General features: G+C 37.7%; 1 protein-coding gene across 1 annotated transcript in view; it reads left to right on the plus strand.

Moving 5' to 3' along the window:
* Nucleotides 1-1,806: 1,806 nt before the first annotated feature.
* Nucleotides 1,807-20,088, plus strand: part of CFAP97D2 (CFAP97 domain containing 2) — a 56,491-nt gene continuing 38,209 nt past the window's right edge. Inside the window, exon 1 of the mRNA XM_020965130.2 lies at nucleotides 1,807-1,975. The gene's annotated coding sequence lies outside the window, so the exon portion shown is untranslated. The remainder of the gene's footprint in view (nucleotides 1,976-20,088) is intronic.

Raw genomic sequence — 20,088 nt, forward strand, 5'->3', positions numbered from 1 at the left:
TCAGAACAAGTATAAGGGCTGCCAAAGAGGTTAATTTGAAGGGAACAGAATTCATCTAAATGTTTTAAGTTCTGCTATGTTTCTTTAAATCCTTCATGAGTACTTTGGGAACAGTTTAAGAACAGAAAAGACATAGGGTGCAACAACCCAGGAAGCCCTTTGGAGAAAAGGTTTGAGATGTTATCTTTATCTGGAAGTCAAAAGAAAATCACTATAAGAAAAAAGGCTGCTGAGGTCAGAAGCAGAGAAGACAGCTTTGGCAATGGTAATAGAGATAGATTTGGAAAGGATTACTTTGGAGGCAGGTGGGCTAGAGTGGAGGAAATGTTCATAGAATGTTAAAATAATAGAGCTGGAAGATTCCTTATAAATTGTCTACTTCAACTCTCCTCACTTTTACAAGTGAGGAAACAACATGCAGGTGCAGCATGGTGCAGTTGGAGGACTTGGGATGGAATCCACCACCTACCAGCTGTGTGACTATATTCAACTCATGTCCCTTCTATAAGAACCCTTGAGGTAGACTAAAGGCCTCTAAAGTCCTTCCAGCTCCAAATCTATGGTCCTACATTTCTTAAACAATTTTTTAATGATCAAACATCTATTTTCTCTTCCTCTCTCCTTCCTCCTCCTCACACTGAAAAAAAGGACTTGGAAGAAATATGCATAGTCAAGCAAAACAAATTCCTATATTAATCATGTTAAAAAATGTTTGCTTCATTCTGCATATTTGGTATATCATCTCTCTATCAGGAGATGGGTAGCACTCTTCATCATCAGTCCCCTGATATAAAGTTGAATTGGTCAGAGTTCTTAAGTCTTTTAAAATTGTTTGTTTTTACAATGTCATTGTTATAATATAAATTGTTTTCCTGGTTCTGCATACTTCACTCTGGATCAGTTTATGTAAGCCTTCCTAGGTTTCTCTGAAACTGCCTTGTCATCATTTCTTACTGCACAATAGTATTCCATTATATGAATAAACCATAATTTGTTTAACTATTCCCCAATTTATGATCCTATATGACTGAAAGGGACTTTAGAAGTCATTTAGTCCAATGCTCTGATTTTATATATGAGGAAAATAAGGCTCAGTGAGGTAAAGTGACTTATTCTACCAAGGTTTCAGACAGTAAATTAACAGCTGAACCACGACTAAAATCGGGGTCTCCTGAGTATCACATTCTTTTTAGAACATTACTGTCTCCTCTCCCACATACGCACTACAAGAGAAACTAGTAGTTTTCAAACATTTGGAGGTTACAAAGCACTTGAGAGAAGGAAAATAATCCTGAGCTCATCTAGCTCTTTTGCTCGGCCTACCACCATAAAAGAAAAAAACATCACCTGAATAAGTAAAAAGAACGGCAGTGATTTTGATGGAGGCACCATCATACTTGGTATCTACTTCAAAAATAGCAAATATCTTACCATATTAAGTATTAACATGAGTGCTTTTGATATTATATTAGGCAAAAGATCATGAACGATCATAGTGCCACATTTTAGGAGCCCCCTGGGCTAGATGGGGCTAGCTAGGTTCAGTAATAGACAAGTAGATGCAAAAGTCCCCCAGGTATCAAAGCTAAATCTGTGAGAGTAGGTGACTTCCCCAGGCGTCAGGGAATAAGGGTACAAGGAAGAAAGCCTTCCTAGGGCAGATGGTCTACTCCTGAATGAGATGCTTTATGAACAGCAGCCAGAGAGTCCAGCCAATAGAGAATGGAATCCTGAAAGGTTGGGTCAGAGAGGATGCTGGGTACCGGATAGTACAGTCTCAGAACGTGGGTGGGAAGGGTGGAGGGAAAGGGGCGGGAGAAGGGGTTGAAGTCAAGGGAAGGGGGGTTGGGGGGTTAGGAAGATATTTGGCTAGTATTAGGATAAATCAGCGTCCCTCCATGGCAGCGAACAAGCCTTCTGAGATTTGGTTAAGCGTGGTCTTCGCAGAATGCAAAGGTGGAAAGACAGAACCCAGGTAAGAGTCAGATCGGAGACGGCGGAGACAGCTTGCTCCATCCAGGAGCCTGATGAGCCAAAATGAAGGAATTAAGGGAATTATCTGGTCACTTTCCATTTCCTGACCCCCAGACCTCTAAAAGAAAACCCGTACTCCCGACTTCTGTGCGAGTGTTTTAAAAAGAGGATTGGTTGACAAAGAGGAGCCCAAATCCAGCTCTAGGGAGTCCTAATTAACCCTCTCCTAAAGTTGGCCTTCGAAGTGAACCGTCCAACTGCACCGTTGGGGCGGGAGAGGGGGCGGCCAGGCCTTCAGAGAGCCTCGCCTGAGCCCCCCGCCTGGGGGTTGAGGGTAGCCCAGCGCCCAGGATGCGGGAGGGAGTCATGGTGACCGGACCCTGGGGGTGGGGCCAGCGGAGGGAGCGCTATGGGGGTGGAGGTGGGCGGGGAACCTGTGATGGGGTATGGGGAATTGATAAAAATAACTATAGTTTAGAGATTTGGGGTGAGTTGTTTGGTTGTTTTTTGTTTTTTAATTCAAAACTGTGTTTTCCCTGAGCAATTTCCCTTTGATAATGCCAATCTTCAGTTGTCCTACAAATTATGGTCACAGAGAGTTGACTGGGAACACTGAAAAGTTAAGTGACCTCTCAAGGGTCACACAACCAGTAACAGTCAAAGACTGGAATTGAATCCAGATTTTCCTTACTCTGAGGCCAGCTCTTTATTACATCAGTGATTAAATTGCTGCTTCCCCTTTTATGGCTTACCTAGATTGTATTATAATTTTTTTATTTTTTAAAATGGCAACTGGCATTCATAGAATCACTTTAATGATTGCATTATCTGATTTGAGCCTCACAAAAACCCTTCGTGGTAAGTACTACCAGCATTATTATTTCCATTTTATAGATCAGGAAACCAAGCCTCAAAAAGATTATGTGACTTGCTTATGATCAAATACCCAGGAAGTGGCAGACCCAAGGTCTTCCTAACTCCAAGTTTGGCAGTTTACCTAGATTTTAGGAAACCAATGGATAAAAGTATCTCATGTTATTCTTGTGGAAAAGATGGAGGTGATGAGTACAATAAGGGTGATTTAGAATTGGTTGAATCATTCAATAAAAAAAAATTAGTTCATCCCCTGCTATGTGCCAAGCATTGTAGCAAGACTAAAGACAAAAGCAAAATAGTACCTGCCCTCAAGAGCTTACATTTTAATGGGGGTGACAACATGTACATATATAGAATATATACAAATTCAATACAAGAAAAATCTTGGAGGGAAGTCACTAGCAGCTGAGAACATGGGGAAAGATCTCATTCTGCAAACAGTATTTGAACTGAATCTTCAAGGAAATCCAAGAGACAGAGGTAAAGAAGAAAGATCATTTTATACAGCCACTACAAAGGTACACAGAGAGAAATGGAGTGAAAAATGTCAAGAAAGTCATTTGGCTGACTGTAGAGAATATGGAGAAGACTAGAAAATGCAGAAGGGTGTAGTTGTGAAGAGCTTTAAATGCCAAAAAGAGGGGGTTACATGTATTTGATCCTAGAGGTTATAGGGAACCCTGGAGATTATCGTGTAGGGGGTTGATACGGGTAGACCTGAACTTAAAGAGAATCACTGTGGTGGCTACATGAGGAAAGACTTGAAGCAGGTAAACCAAATAGTCCAGATAAGAGCTAATGAAGGCCTGAACTAGAGTGGTGGGCATATCAGAGAAATGTTGTGGAGGCAGAAAGCACCAGATCTGGCAAATGATTTGGATATATGCAGTGAGTAAGAATGAGAGTGAGGAGCTAAGGATAACATCAAGGTTGTAAATTTGGTTGAAAGCATGGTGGTACACTCAACAGTGATAGGGAATGTTAAAAGAAAAGTGGGATTAAGAGTGAAAAATGAGTTCTGTTTCGGACATGCTGAGCCTGAGATGCCTGTAGGATCTGCGATTTGAATGTCTAATTGGTAGCTTGTGATGTGGGCCTGCAACTCAAGACTGAGACTGAGATGGACATAAAAATGTGAAAGTCATCTACATAGACGTTATATCTGGACTCAAGAGCTAATGAGCTCACCAAGAGAATGAGTCTAGATTGTAGATGGAGAAAAGGGACAAAGTCAGAGCTCCCACAGTTAGAAGGTCATGGATGATGATCCTATAAAGGAGTCTAAGAAGGAGCAGTCAGAAAAGGAGGAGGAGAACCAGGAGAAAACAGTGTTACAAAAACCCAGAGAAGAGCCACTGTCCAGAAAAAGAAGGCAGTCAACAGTGTCAAATATTATAGAATGCTGCAATTTTGCAATTTAGATTTTGCAATTAAGAGGTTATAAGTGACTTTGGAAAGAGCAGTTGACTAGTCTAGACCAGAGTTGACTAGTTATGAAATTAATTCAAAGATTTAATGGCCAGGTTAAGAGAGGTTAAGAGATTAACTGCTTGATGTCAACTTGGAAGGACGTGTCTAGAAAAGTGCTTCAGAGATCTATCTGGACTTGGCCTTGCACAGTTTAACATGAGAATCATAGGTTTAAAATTGTGAAGGTCTTTAGGAGGCATCCAGTTCAACTACTATACACACTTCTCCCCTCCTTTCCTGCCTCTCCAGTAAACCACTTCCCTTCTTATTCTAGATGCCTACATTTTGTTTACGCAAAAGCTTTTAAAAATTATATAATAAAATTATCTATTTATCCTTCAAAAATGTCTTCATCCCTTGTTTAAGAATACACATCTTACCCATCTGTGAAAGGTATGTTACCTGCTTCTCTTCTAACTTTTTAATATAATGATTTTCAATACTCAGGATACGCATCCATTTTGAATTTCTGTCATAAGGCTTTCTAATTTTCTCGGAAGTTCTTATCAAATAAAGAGTTCTTACCTGGGCAATTGATGTTTTTGGATTTTTCAAATACCTGGAATATTGAGTTCAATTATTTTTTGTTCTTCCTAGTTTAGTCTACACCATTGCTCTACTTTTCTATTTTTTAACTAATACCAAAAAGTTTTGGATGAGTGCTGCCTTAAAATATAGTTTAAAGTCTAGAAGTGCTATTTATCCTTCATTCCTACCTTTTTTCATTATGTCTCTTAATATTCTGGATTCTTTTGTTCCTCCAAATGAATCTTGTTGTTTTGTCTGCCTTTATAAAGTATTCCTTTGGTAGTTTGATTGGTAGTATTAAAGCTGTAAATTAACTTTGGTGATATTGTCATCATTCTATTGGCATAGGCCAGTCATTAATGCTCAATATCCTTTAGCTATTTAAGTTGGTTTTTTTTAAAATGTCTTTAAAGAGAATTTTGTTATTGAATATATATATGAATCTATGTATGTTTTGGTGGACTGTCTCCCAAATATTTTATGTCTGGTATAGTTATTATGAATGGGACCCCCCCTTCTATTTTTTGCCTCCTGGATGTTGTTTTTATGTAGAAATGCTAATTTTTCTGAGTTTACTGTAGCCTGGAACTTTGCTGAAGCTGCTAGTTATTTTAATTAGTTTCTTTGTTGATTCTCCAGGATTTTTTAAAGTAAATCATGAAGTCAACAGAAAATAGGGGTCATTTTGTCTCATCTTTCCCTAACATTGTGTCTTTAATTTCTTTCTTTTGTCTCATTGCTATTGCTAGCATTCCTAGAACTATAATTAATAATGGCAGTGAAAGAAATAATCCTTACTTTGTACCTGTACTTATTGGGAAAATTTCTAGTGCAAACTTCTAATAACTATACAGAAAAAGCTTCAGTTCACTAATAAGAGAAATGCAAATCAAAATTACCTTGAAGCTTCACTTCAGAACCAACAAATTGGCAAGGATGCCAAACAATGGGAATAGTCAGTGTTGGAGGGGTTGTGGAAAGACATACACACTCATGCATCGTTGGTAAATATGTAATTTGGCACAATCATTCTGGAAAAGGAGAAAGACGAAGAGGAGAAGGAGGAGAAAGAGAAAGAGAAGAAGGACAGGGGGAGGAGGGAAAGGAGAAGGAGAAGAAGAAGGGGAAGGGGAAGAAGAAGATGATGATGATGATGATGATGACAGTGATTATGACACATACAACAAAATATTTGTGGCATCATGATTGATAGTAGCAAAGAACTGGAAACAAAGTAGATGCCCATTAATTGGGGAAAGACTAAATATAGTGCACAAATATAATGAAATATTATTCTGCTGCGAGAAACGATGAATATGATGAATACATAAAAACTTAAACTTACATGAAATAATTCAGAGTGAAGTAAAGAAAACAATATACACAATGACTACAAAAATGTAAATGGAAAGAACATCCACCAAGAAAACCCCTGAAAGTGAACGTCAGAAAATGATAGCCACCAAGCTTGGGCTCAAAGATACTTATAAGATACCTCCACCTCACTCATTTGCAGAGGTGATGCTCCATGGGTATGAAACACTGCATGTAGTGTCAGACTTTTTTGATGTGTTGATTGATTTTGCTGGAATTATTCTTTTCTTCCTCTCTTTTTCTTGTTCTTTGCTCTAAGTGATGACATTTTAAAGGAGGTTTTGAGAAAGATACAACAGGACATGTAGGAGATACAAAGACAAAAGATATGCATAAAAACCAAAAGACATCAATAAAAACTTACTTTAAAAAAGACAAAAGATATAAATAAAATCTATTTTTTTAAAAATGCAGAATCAAAAAAAGTAAATCAGAACACATCTAGGTATTTTTCTTTTAGGAGTAGCAAGAGTTAGGAAGAAAGTAAAGCATTGTAAACCAATTTCACTTTGGGGCAAAGATTTAAATTCTTACTTCTCAAGCACCTCCTGAGTTTTCTAAAAGGAGATAGGTAAGGGATAATAGAGGAAAAGATAAGTAGGACAGTAGATTTTTAGGATTTTGGGCTGAAGTCAACATTAGAACATTAGAAATCATCTAATCCAACCCTTCATTTTACAGATACGGAAACTAAACCCTTGAGAGATTGTGACTTGATTTAGCGTAGACAGATAGTAAACAGCACAATGATGATATAAAATCCAGATCCTTTTACTCCAAACCTATTTTTACCCTGCTTGTTTTGTACTATGGTATACTTTTCATAAAAGTAGACCCAAGGCCTAGGACCATCATAGTTTCAGCATGAGAAAAGTTGTCTAAGATAGAAACTGAAGAAAGGCTAAAAGGGGCCCAAGATAAACTTCACCTTCTTTGAAAGTTAGTCTAAAGGTAGTCCTAAGTGAATAATACTATTCCTTCTTCTCATGGGTCAGCTGGGACTAAGTAAGCTGCTTAGGATCTCCCCAGTACCACAAAATCAAAAACCACCTTATATACAAGTTGAGTATGCATATGCTATGGTATAATGAGTGATTGCAGGAATGACAGAAGGGTTCCATTATTTTAAAAAATTCCATTCCTCCTCTAAAAAAATTCTCCTTTGCTTTTTAACTGCTATATGAAATTAATCATTTAGAGTTTTATTCTTTTACCTTAAAATTCTGGATCTGTTAAAAATTCATGTATCCTTGGAAAGGGGTAATATTTTAAACTGCCAATTATCCATGTTCAATTTGAGTGAGTTTCACATTTATTTCGTAATGAATAAGTTTCAGATCCTTTCCTGATAGCATATTTTGATGGGAGTAAGGATATAAAATTAAGAGGCCACTGAATACTTAAGGAAAAAGAAGGGCACTATAGAAAGGGAAAGAGGGCACAGAATGGAAGATAAAGAGTACTGATGACCAAACTTGCCTATGTAATACCTATTGTAACCTGTCATTTGTGAGACTTTTAAAAAAGCTACTGCAGCATCAAGGAATTCTGAGGACTAGCATCTACTCAAAGTCATAGGTTATGAGCCCCCATTGAGCTTTTATTAGACAGTCAGATGACATATTAGTTTAAAAATACATTTAATAAGAGATAGAAAATAAAATGAAACTAAAATATCCTTTCACACGCTTAAAGGAAATGCCATGAATTGGTTACCACCTAACCAGAGGGCCAAGTCACACAACTAGAAAACACACATTTATTCATTGAGCAAACAAGCATCTAATACATGCAAAGCACTGTGCTAAGCCCTGGGGATTCAAAGACAGAAACACAACAATCCCTACCCTCAAGCAATTTGCAATTTACAATTTACTAGGTAATACAACATGTACACAGATGAATGAATACAAAATATTTTGTACATTGTAATTGTAATTGTGATACAAAGTAATTTTGGAGGGGGAAAGATCGCTAACCGAGGAAAGAGTACAGAAGGCCTTGTTCATGAGGTCCGTGACACCTGAACTGAGCCTTTAACAGACATCCCTAGGGGTTACAAAAGCCGCAACTAAGAAGGGAGGCATCTTGTAAAGAGATACAAAATGAAATGCCATGGAAGAAAGCACAAGGGCTAATTGAGCAGGAAGACAGAGTGTATGAAGAGAAATAATGTAAAATAAGTCTGGAAAGGTAAACAAGACACCAGGAAGGGCTTTAAAGGGCAAGCAGAGGAATTTAGTTACCTAGAGGCAATAGGGAGCCGCTGAATGTTCTTGAACAAGGAAGTGACATAGTGAGAACTGTGATTTAGGAGTATCAGTTTGGCAGGTGTGTAGAGGACGGATTGGAGGGGCCAGACTAGAAGCGAGCAGATTATTGCAGTAGTCCTGGTGAGAGGCAATGAAGGGCTCTCAGCTAGGTTGATGGCCATGTGAGTGGAAAGGAGGGAACAAATACAAGAAATGTGGAGGTAGAATTGATAAGACTCTGAGGCTCATAAGATATGGGGGGATAATGAAGAGGAAAGAATTGAGGATGACTGAGGTTGTGAGCCAGACTGACTGGAAGGGTAATAGAGCTCTCAACAGAAATAGGAAATTAGAAAAACAAATAGGTTTTAGAGGGAAAGATAATGAATTCTATTTTAGACATATTAAGTGATAAATCAACATACATGTAGGGAACATACATGACCAGGGAACATGCATGAAAGGGAACACACAAAGAATGCATGTGTCTGATGCAAGCACATGGAGGGCACACCCATAGGGACACTTGTGGCCTAGGGTAACTCATCTTTGACACTGCAGAGCAGCTAGAGTCCTATGGTGTCATCATCCCACTGCTTTCTGAGTATCACATCTCTGCTGTCCATAAAGGGCAAGACATCTTTCCTGGTGTCACAGGCGTCAAGCTATTATCTGCTGTCATCTATTGTTCTTTAGCTTTTGGGGCCATTTGACACGGCTAGTAAGGCTTTCCCTGACACTGTCAGGCAGTCATTTAACTGATAGCTGAACCACCAGACCTAGCCTGGGAACCAAAAAAAATCCATCAGAATGTTCAGGCCGTCTATTCTTTCTACCTTTCTTTTCTGGCGCTGATGAAAAATTCTTAGGCCAAATTATCTGACAAGGAGTAAGAAAATTATTTGTTTTATCTACTGTATATCTGAATGGAACGTACGTCCCCAAATCCATTTGTAGAACTCTATGTCACCGAACACTATAGGAACTATATAGAGATTGGGAGACTGAAGCAAACTTCATTTTCAAGATCCTTTTTGATTGGCATGCAGTGAAACTAAATGAAGGAGGCAGGGTCCACATTCCTACCTTTATTATGCATATCTACTATCAGTAACCACCAGCCCACACTCCTACTCCCCACCTTTTTGCTCTTTTAGCCAACACAAAACTTCATTGGCTCCTTACGCTCAGTTCAAAATTTTGCTCAAGGTCCTGCAACAGGTGAGTAATAAAGGTGAACTAAAAACCAAGTCTTTAGACAGCCAGCTTTAACAGTCTTTCCATGAATTGAGTATAAATAAATACAGTCAATAGGAATTTGTTTAGTATTCACTACGTACTAAGCACTGTGCAAAGTTCTGAGGAATAGAAAGAAAGATAATAGCTCAGTCCCTGCTCTCAGGGAGCTCACAGTCTAACACAGAGGCAGGGAAAAACATGGAAATAGCTATGTATATATAATATATAATGTTAATGGAAGGTAATCTCAGTGGCAAGAGCATGGGAGTAAGGGTGAGGTTACCAGGAAAGGCCTTTGTTAGAAGATGGGATTAGAGCTGAGCCGTAAAGAAAGCTAGGAGGCAGAGGTAAGGATGGAGAACATTCTAGGAATGGAGAACAGCTACTACAAATGCAGAGTTGGCATTTAGAGCAGCAAGTGTAAGGAACAGTAAAGAGATCAGTTTCGATCATCAAGTACATAGAAAGGAAGGAAAAGGCCAGGTCACAAAAGGCTTTAAATTCCAAACAGAGGATATTATATTTGATACCTAGAGGGAGTGAGTGGGATTGATCTGAAATTACTTTGGCATCTGAGTGCAGGATGGATAAGAGCGGCAAGAGGTTTGAGACAAAGAGACAAATTAGGAGAGTATTGTAATGGAACAGGCAAGAAGAGATAAGGGCTTGTGCTAGGATGAATGGAGAGAAAGGGATAGGTATAAGAGATGTTATGGTGGTTTTGGTTTTTTATGAGGCGATCAGAGTTAAGGGACTTGCCCAAGGTAACACAGATAGTTAAGTGTCAAGTGTCTGAGACTTGATTTGAATTCAGATCCTTCTGACTCCAAGGCCGGTGTTCTAGCCATTGCACTACCTAGTTGTCCTGAGAGATGTTGTAAAGGTAAAATGATACAAATAGAACAGTATCAGTTCATGCATAAGATATCAAACAATGATAATAATTTATGCTTATCAAATGGCTTTTGTCCTTGTAGTTCAAATCACTAAATACATAAGATAAATATTCTCTCCCAATTTTTTTTATCAAGCTTGTAAATCAGAAGAGAGAACTCTACATTATTTGAGGTGGGTTGTGTGAGTTGTTTTTTGTGCGTTTTTTTTTTTTTGAAGGAAGGATATGTTACCAAAAATAATGACAAACTGCTTCCTTGGATTTTTTTGGGGGGTGGATTTTTTTTGGAGAATGGTTTGTTTATGTTAAAGTCAGATCCACATTAAAATAGCAACAAACTCTGCTAGGATTGAGATGCCTGGGGTCCCAGTACCCTCCCTCTGTAACTGAAATTGTCTACAGGACTTTTCCAGTATTCCTCCTCCCATTGTTCCTGATTGCTGGCCCCTGAGGCTCAGGAACACACACATCCTGTTTGGCTTGTAACTTCACTGAAATGCCCACTAGTTCAGATGTTATTGAAAGCCTTCATAATGTGCATTAGCCTCAGCCCATTTCCCTTGTGTGGTAATATCTGCATAACACACATGGTGTCCTATTCCAGGAGTTTCTGGGCTTCACAGTGGCCTTCTTTCCCTCCTGCAAGCTTTGCTTGTCCCTCATCTTTCCAGGCCTGCAGCAGCTCTGGGGCCTCTTCCAGCAAATGGCTAACATGCCATGGTACCCCACTCCAGACAGCCCCCTCTTTCCAGAGCCCAGCAGAATAAAATTCCACTCTGCTTGGAGCAGATAGGTTAGGGCGTTATTGAAGGGCCACTTCATGGGGCAAGCGACCAGCAGCAAAAAATAGACTGTTTTAAAATAGCATAAAGACTATTATTGTTCAGCTGAGAAAACTCTTGCCTTCATGGCTAGATAAAAATGAGGGAGAGGGTGGGGAAGCAGGAACAGATTCCATGCTTTGGCAGGCAGAGAGGCTGCACTCATTTTAGAAAAGAAAGTGTTTGTGTAGATCTCCTTAGAGGCAGACAAGCCTTTCTTCCACCATGGGCCTTCTCTTGGATTATGTCAGCTTCCTCTCAGTTGACTGGCTTCATTTTAAACTCTTTCATTTTTTCTGCCCAGCCTGCTAAGAGCTCTTGACAGTAAGTGTAAGATTCTGAATTTGAATAGATCAGGAGCTCTGGACTTTTCTATTGACCTAAATTTTGATGACAGAGAAGGCCTAAAAGGACTGCAGCATGGGGCAAGGGAAAGAACACTGGACATGAAATCAGAAGAGTTTTGGATTCGAATCCCATATCCAACAGTTACTAACTCTGAAACCACAGACAAATCATCCAACTGTTCTAAGCTTCACTCTCCTCATTGCAAAATAAGGAAGTGGGCTGGATGGTCTCAAAGGCTCCTTCCAGCTCTAAATCCTAAGAACAATAAGGATGGAAAGGTTAAGTATATTTTCATTCTTTTCCATTAAGTTCAATGAGGAAATATCCTTTGGCTTCCAGTATAAGGCTATACACCTCTTTTAGGCTATAGTCTATCTTCAATACATAGCATGTCCTTCCATTTTATAAACTCTCATACCTCCTGGTAGCCTTTCATCATATTTCTAATCATATGCATCTCAACAAACTCCATCATATTTGATGTTTAATTCTTCCTACTAAATTTAAGCTCCTTTAGAGCAAGAACTATGTCTTATTTATTTTGAGATCTCCCTCCCCCCAAATTGTGGTTGTTGTTGTTGTTCATTTGTTCAGGTGTACCTGACTCTTCGTGACCCCATGGACCATAGCACACCAGGTCCTTCTATCCTTCACTGTCTCCCAAAGTTTGTCCAAGCTCATGTTCGTTGCTTCCATGACACTATCTGTCCATATCTTCCTCTCCTGTCTCCTTCTCCTTTTGCCTTCAATCTTTCCCAACATTTGAGTCTTTCCCAATGAGTTCTGTCTTCTCATTATGTGGCCAAAGTATTTAAGCTTCAGCTTCAGTATTTGTCCTTCCAATGAAAAGTCTGAATTAATTTCTTTGATTTAATTGACAGATTTGATGTCTTTGTCATTCGAGGGGCTCTCAAATGTTTTCTCTGGCATCACAGTTCAAAAGCATTGATTCTGTGGTGCTCAGCTTTCCTTACAATCCCACTCTCACACCCATATATTGCTACTGGAAAAACCATAGTTTTAACTATACAGATCTTTGTTGGCAAGGTGATGTCTCTGCTTTTTAGTGTGTGGCTCAGATTTGCCATAGCTTTCCTTCCAAAGAGCAAGCATTTTTATACATTTTTATTTAAAGTTTTGAGTTCCAAATTCTATTGTTCCCTCCTTCTCCCCCCACCCCAAGATGGTAAGCAATCAGATATAGGTTGTATATGTGCAATTATGTATAGCATTTCCATATTAGTCATTTTGTACAAGAAGACTCTAATAAAAGAAAAAAATGAAAGAAAGTGAAAAATAGCATTCTCCAGTCTGTATTCAAACAATATCAGTTCTTTCTCTGGAGGCAGATAGTATGCTTTATCCTTAGTTCTTGGGGATTGTCTTGGATCATTGTATTGCTGAGAATGGTTAAGTCATTCACAATTCTTCATCAAACAAAATCACTGTTACTATGTACAACGTTCTCCTTCACTATGAATCAGTTCATGTACGTCTTTCAGGTTTTTCTGAAATCATCCTGCTCGTCATTTCTTTTTTTTTAAAATTGATAATAAAAGTAGGAGTTGGCTTTTATTAAAAAATAAAATAAACCATTGATTAATTTGATTTAAAATAAAAAATAAAAAAAACCAAATTACTAGTATCAAAAATGAAAAGGATGAATTCATCACAACTGAAGAGGAAATTTAAGTAATTATTAGTAGTTATTTTGATTAATTAAATGCCAGTAAATCTGACAATCTAAGTTAAATGAATAGATATTTATAAAAATATAAACAGAAGAGGAAATAGAATACTTAAATAACCCTGTCTTGGAAAAAAGAAACTGAACAAGCCATCAATGAACTCCCTAGGAAAAAATCCCCAGGGTCAGATGAATTCACAAGTGAATTCTACTAAACACTTGAAGAACAATTAATTCCAATACTATATAAACTATTTCAAAAAATAGGTGAGAAATGAGTCCTGCCAAATTCCTCTCATGATGCAAGTATAGTGCTGATACCTAAACCAGGAAAAATGCAAACAGAGAAAGAAAAGTATAGAAAACTAAACAAACAAAAAACAATCTAATGAATATTGATACAAACACTTTAAATAAAATACTAACAAGGAGATTACAGCAATATATCATAAAGATTATACACTATGACTAGGTGGGATTTGTACCAGGAATGTAAGACTAATGCAATATTAGGAAAATCAGCAGCATAATTAACCATAATAATAAAAAAAAACCCAAATCATATGATTATCTCAAGAAAGGCAGAAAAAGCTTTTTTATGAAATATAATATCTATTCCTATTAAAAACACTAGAGAGCATAAAAACAAGTGGAACTTTCCTAAAAATGGTAAGTAGTATCTATCTAAAACCATCAGCAAGTATTATCTGCAATAGGATTATGCTAGAAGACTTCCCAATGAGCAAGGATATCCATTATCACCATTATTATTCAACATTGTACTAGAAATGTTAGTTATAGCAATAAGAGAAGAAAAATCAATTGAAGGAATTACAATAGGCTGAGGAACAAAGCTATCACTCTTTGCAGATGATACAATGGTATACTTAGAGAATCCTAGAGCTCAACTAAAAAAAAACCTATTTGAAATAATTAACAACTTTCTGCTTGTCATTTCTTATATCATAATAATATTCCATTGCAATCACATACCACAGCTTGTTTAGTCCTTCCCCAATTGATGGAAATCTCTTTGATTTCTAATTCTTTTTTTTTCTTAATAGTATTTTTTCCTTAACAGTATTTTATTATTTTGAAAACTAAATATAGTTTTCAATATTCATTTTTTTAAAAGTTTGAGTTCCAAATTTTCCTCTCTCTCTCCTTTCCCTCTCCCCTCCCCAAGACTGCAAGCAATCCAATATAGGTTTTATATGCATGTGTGTGTGTGTGTGTGTGTGTGTGTGTGTGTATACATATACATATACAGTCATGTTAAACATATTTTCACATCAGTTATACTGTGAAAGAAGAATCAGAACAAAAGGGAAAAACCATGAGAAAGAGAAAAACGACAAAAAAGGGAAAACAGTATGCTTCAATCTGCATTCAGACTCCATAGTTCTTTCTCTGGATGTGGTTAGCATTTTCCATCATGAGTCTTTTGGAATTGTCTTGGATCATTATATTGCTGAGAAGATCTAAGTCAATCATAGTTAATCATTGAACAATGTTGCTGTTGCTGTGTACAGTGTTGTCCTGGTTCTGCTCACTTCACTCAGCATCAGCTTATATAAGTCTTTCCAGGTTTTTCTAAAATCCACTTGCTCTTGATTTCCAATTCTTAGCTACCACAAAAAGAGCTGCTATAAATATTTTGCTACAAATAGGTCTTTTTCCCTTTTTGTATGTCTTTGGGATATAGACCTAGCAGTGGTATTGCTGGATCAAAGGGTATGCACAGTTTTATAGCCCTTTGGGCATAGTTCCTAATTGTTCTCTGGAATGGTTGGATCAGTTCACAACTCCACCAGCAATGCATTAGTGTCCCAGTTTTCCCATATCCCCTCCAACATCCAACATTTTCCTTTTTTGTATAGCCACTCTGATAAGCATGAGGTGGTACCTCAGAGTTACTTTAATTTGCATTTCTCTGATCAATAGTGATTTAGAACATTTTTTCACATGACTATAAATAGTTTTAATTTCTTTGTCTGTGAACTACCTGTTCATATCCTTTGGTCATTTATCAGTTGGAGAATGACTTGTACTTTTATAAATTTGACTCAGTTTTCTATGTATTTGAGAAAAGAGGCCTTTATCACAAAAAATTTCCCCCTTTCTGCTTTCCTTATAATTTTGGTTGCATTGGTTTTGTTTGTGCAAAACATTTTTAATTTTATACAATCAAAATTTACTATTTTACATTTTATAATGCTCTCTATATCTTCTTTGGTCCCAAAGTCTTCCCTTGTCCATAAATCTGACAGATAAACTATCCATGCTCTCTCAATCTGCTTATGTTATCACCCTTTATGAGTAAATCATGTATTCATTTTGACCTTATCTTGGCATATGGTGTGAGATGTTGGTATATACCTCATTTTTGCTTTACCGTTTTCTAGTTTTCCTAGAGGTTTTTGTCAAATAATGAGTTTTTGTTCCAAAAGCTTGGATCTTCGGGTTTATCATATACTAGATTACTGTGGTCATTTACTAAAATGTAATTTCTACCTACGCTATTCTACTGATCCACCACTCTATTTCTTAGCCAATACCAGATTGTTTTGCTTATTACTACTTTATAATACAGTTTGAGATCTGATACAGCTAGACCACCTTCTTTCACATGTTTTTTCATTGATTCTCTTGATATCCTTGAGCTTTTGTTCTTCCAGATAAATTTTTAAATTATTTTTTCTAGTGCTATAAAATTATTTTTTTGCTTTTTTTGTTATCATATGTATTTTATTTTTTTAAATATAAATTTTTTAATTTGTAGTTTTCAACATTCATTTCCACAAGTTTTTGAGTTCCAAATTTTCACCCTGTCTCACCCCTTCCTCCACCCCAAGATGGCATGCGTTCTGAATATCCCTTCACCTAGTCTGTCCTCTTTTCTTTCTCTCCCCCTTCCCCTTCTATTTTCCTGTAGGGCAGGATAGACTTCTGTACCTCATTTCTTGTATTTCTTATTTCCCAGTAGCATGTGAAAACATTTTTTTAAACATATGTTTTTAAAACTTTGGTTTCAAATTTTCTCTCTTCCTCCTCCCCACCCACCCTCATTGAAAAGGCAAGCAACTCAATATAGGTTGTACATGTGCAGTTATGCAAAACACTTCCAAGTAGACATGTTGTGAAAAACTAACTCTATTTCCCTTAATCCTATCCTGCCCTCCCATTTATTCTATTCTTTCTTTTGACCCTGTCCTCCTCAGAAGTATTTACTTCTGATTACCCTTTCCAATCTGCCCTCTCTCTATCATCCCTGCTCTCTTGTCCCCTTCTCCCCCTATTTTCCTGTAGGGTAAGACAGATTTCCATACCCAATTGAATGTGTATGTTATTCCCTCCTTAAGCCAAATCCTATGAGAATAAGATTCACTCATTCCCTCTCACCTTCCCCTTTCCCCTCCACTGTAAGAGACTTTTCTTTTCTGTTTTTTTTGTGAGATAATTTACCCCATTCTACCTCTCCCTTTCTTCTTCTCTGAGTATAATCCTCCTCATCCCTTAATTTTATTCTCCAGATATGACCCCTTAATCTTCAACTCACCCTGTGCCTCTATCTATCTATCTACTATTACTATCTACATATAATTTTTTTCCTCCAACTACCCTAATACTGACAAAGGTCTCATGAGTTATAAATATCATCTTTCCATGCAGGAATGTAAACAGTTCAATCTTAATATGTCTCTTATGATTTCTCTTTCCTGTTTATCTCTTCATGTTCCACTTGAGTCCTGTATTTGAAAGTCAAATTTTCTATTCAGCTCTGGTCTTTTCATCAGGAATGCTTGAAAGTCCTCTATTTCACTGAATGACCATTTTTCCCCTGAAGGATTATACTCAGTTTTGCTGGGTAGGTGATTCTTGGTTGTAATCCTATCTCCTTTGCCCTCCAGAATATTATATTCCATGCCCTGTGGTCCTTTAATGTAGAAGCTGCTAAATCTTGTGTTATCCTGATTGTGTTTCCACAGTACTTGAATTGTTTCCTTCTGGCAGCTTGTAATATTTTCTCCTTGACCTGGGAACTCTGGAATTTGGCTATAATATTCCTAGGAGTTTTCCTTTGGGGATCTCTTTCAGGGGGAGAGCTGTGGATTCTTTCAATTTCTATTTTGCCCTCTGGTTCTATATATCAGGGCAGTTTTCCTTGATAATTTCTTGAAAGATGATGTCTAGGCTCTTTTTTTGATCATGGCTTTCAGATAGTCCAATAATTTTTAAATTCTCTCTCCTGGATCTATTTTCCAGGTCAGTTGTTTTTCCAATGAGATATTTCACATTGTTTTCTAATTTTTCATTCTTTTGGATTTGTTTTACAGTGTCTTGATTTCTCATAAAGTCACTAGCTTCCAATTGCTCTATTCTAATTTTTAAGGAAGTATTTTCTTCAGTAATCTTTTGGACTTCCTTTTCCATTTGGCCAATTTTTCTTTTTAGGGCATTTTTCTCCTCATTGGCTTTTTGGACCTCTTTTGCCATTTGGGTTAGGCTATTTTTTAAGGTGTTATTTTCTTCAGTATTTTTTTGGGTCTCCTTTAGCAAGCTGTTGACTTGTTTTTCATGATTTTCTTGCATCACTCTCATTTCTCTTCCCAGTTTTTCCTCTACTTCCCTTACTTGCTTCTCAAAATCCCTTTTGAGCTCTTCCAAGGCCTGGGACTGATTCATATTTTTCTTGGAGGCTTTGGATGTAGGAGCTTTGACTTTGTTGTCTTCTTCTGGTTGTATATTTTGATCTTCTTTTCACCAAAGTAAGATAATATAGTCTGACTCTTTTTGCTCTGCTTGCTCATGATCCCAGCCAATTACTTGAGTTTTAAACTCTTTGTTAAGGTAAGAGTCTGCTTCCAATGTGGAGAATGTACTGTCCCAAGCTTAGGGGGTTTGTACAGCTGTTTTCAGAGATACTTGTAGGTACGAAATTTTCAGTTCTTCCAAGGTGGTATGATAAGGGGCGAGGTGTTTACTTCTTTCATGGCCTGTGACCACAAGTACTCCTTTCTGTCCTGTAACTGTGAGGAGGGGCTCCTCTCCACAGCCACTACAAGCTCCACCATGCCAGCATTCCTCCTCACCCCAGCATCGCTGCCCAGAACTGTGACCCAGATCCACACACGGGCAAAGCAAGAGATTCCTGCCTCAGCACTGGCAAAGAGATCCCTGCAATCCCTCTCTGATCAGCCACTGGATTCCCCCTCAGTCTGTGGGCTGGAAGCTCGGGAAGCAGCTGCCCCCCCCCAGCCCAGGGCCACGCTCTTGGGGAATGGAGTTGAGACCCCGTCTTCCTTTCTCAGCACCCACAGAAACAGACTTTTCCCACTGACCTTCTAAGTTGTCTTTAGGATTGAGGAGTCTGGAAACCTCTACAGCTGCCCATGATTCACTCCTCTGAGGCCTGCTCCAGGTTCACTGTGGCCTGAGCACCCACGCTGCGCTCGCTCGGCACGATACACCTTTGTGATCAATCATCCAGGTTGTCTTGGGCTGGAAATTTGTTTCACTCTGTCTTTTTGTGGGTTCTGCTGCTTCAGAATTTGTTTAGAGCTATTTTTTATGAGTATTTGGAGGGGCTTGGGGGAGAGCTTAAGCAAGTCACTGCTTTCACTCTGCCATCTTGGCTCCGCCCCCCTCTAAAATAATTTTTGATAGTTTGATTGGTATGTCACTGAACAAATAGATTAATTTGGGTAGAATTGCCGTTTTTATCATATTGGCTTGGCCTACCCATGAGCAATTAATATTTTTCCCAGTTGTTTAGATCTGACTTTATTTGTGTATAAAGTATTTTATAGTTGTGTTCATATAGTTCCTGGACATGTCTTGGTAGGTAAACTCCCAAGTATTTTCTATTGTCTACAGTTATTTTAAATGGAATTTCTCTTTCTATCTCCTGCTGCTGGACTTTGTTGGTAATATATAGAAATGCCAATGATTCATGTGAGTTTATTTTGTATCCTGCAACTTTGCTAAAGTTGTTAATAATTTCAAGTAGTTTCTTTTGGGTTGATTCTATAGGATTTTCTAAGAATAATGTCATATCATCTGCAAAGAGTGATAGTTTTTTTCCTCATTTCCTATTCTAATTCCTTCAATTTATTTTTCTTCTCTTATTGCTATAGCTACCATTTCTAGTACAATATTAAAGAGAAGAGGTGATAATGGGCATCCTTGCTTCACCCCTGATTGTATTGGGAAGTCTTCTAGCATATCCCCATTACAGATAATACTTACTGATGGTTTTAGATAAATATTACTTATCATTTTAAGGTGAGCTCCATTTATTCCTATGCTCTCTAGAGTTTGTAACAGGAATGAATGCTGTATTTTGTCAAAGACTTCTTCTGCATATATTGAGATAATCATATGATTTGTGTTGGTTTTGTTATTGCTATGGTCAATTATGCTGATAGTTTTGCTAATATTGAATCAGCCCTGCATTCCTGATATAAATCCCACCTGGTTGTAGTGTATGATCCTTGTATATATCTTGATGTATCTTTTAACTAGTATTTTATTTAAAATTTTTGCTTTAATGTTCATTAGGAAAAGTGGTTGATAATTTTCTTTCTCTGTTTTGGCTCTTCCTAGTTCAGGTATCAGCACCAT

This window comes from Phascolarctos cinereus, unplaced genomic scaffold, assembly GCF_003287225.1.
Source record: "Phascolarctos cinereus isolate Bilbo 61053 unplaced genomic scaffold, phaCin_HiC Scaffold_7;HRSCAF=346, whole genome shotgun sequence".
NCBI classification, from domain to species: Eukaryota; Metazoa; Chordata; class Mammalia; order Diprotodontia; family Phascolarctidae; genus Phascolarctos; species Phascolarctos cinereus.